The sequence below is a fragment of the Lampris incognitus genome, chromosome 6, assembly GCF_029633865.1.
Source record: "Lampris incognitus isolate fLamInc1 chromosome 6, fLamInc1.hap2, whole genome shotgun sequence".
Taxonomy (NCBI): Eukaryota; Metazoa; Chordata; class Actinopteri; order Lampriformes; family Lampridae; genus Lampris; species Lampris incognitus.
Genome location: NC_079216.1, coordinates 49,244,650 through 49,245,625, shown reverse-complemented (window position 1 = coordinate 49,245,625; position 976 = coordinate 49,244,650).

The window sequence follows — 976 nt, the reverse complement described above, 5'->3', positions numbered from 1 at the left end:
GCCGCGGGGAGAGGGGAAGTTGGGGCGGAATGCGACCGCGCAGTTAAGTCAATGGATCTCGTAGGTTAGCGTGAGAACAACAACAAAGGGCTGGACGGGCTGTCTGCTGGGATGCCATCATATTTTAATACGGCACGGGTCATAGATTGGACTAGGAATGAAGAAGTAGTCGTCAAACCGAAAATATTATTTATGGGATTCATGTTCTGGAATTATTCTTAACTCGTCGATTATTTAATTATTTCATCAAAGTTGCAATCCCCAATACTCGGTTGTGTGTGTGTGTGTGTGTGTGTGTGTGTGTGTGTGTGTGTGTGTGTGTGTGTAATTTACTGACATCTATGGTGGTACGTGGTTGTTGCAGTGGTTGTTTGAGCACTCAAAGCACACAATGAGAGATGGTCGCCACTGCTGGCAGGACAGCATCCTCCCTTGCTGTCAAACAAACACCAAAGCAAATGTCGTTCAACCTTGATTCTGTTTCATTCTTTCTTATCACCAGAGGCAGTGCTCCGTGTCACACATGCACAGGTTGACTGTTTATTTTATATCACTAAAGTCACCTGTGACCTGGGGGGGTCGACATAAAGCAGCTCCCTCGTCATCACTTAGTATGTCCCCTCTACCTTCTTGCGGATAATCCGTTTACATGGGTCGAATTTAACTATTAAATAGCCGGTTGCGCTTCACTCGTAGTAATGTAACCATAACGCTGGAGCCATGATTTCACCTTCCAAGGCGATTAGGCAACTGCAGCAATACTTACATTTCCTGACTGTCAGATCAGTGCTTTCGATGGTACTGTCAGCAGAGGGTTACAGGTATTTCTGCCACCTCCGCTAATAGCAGTCTAGCCTTAGTAAGTGTTCTGTTCCTACCTTCATTAACTTTATAATTAGTGGATGAGCAGGGGCCTGTTCACGGGTGCCATAACATCATATTGTTGCTGGGCTGAGTGTTTGCACTTGCACTTACC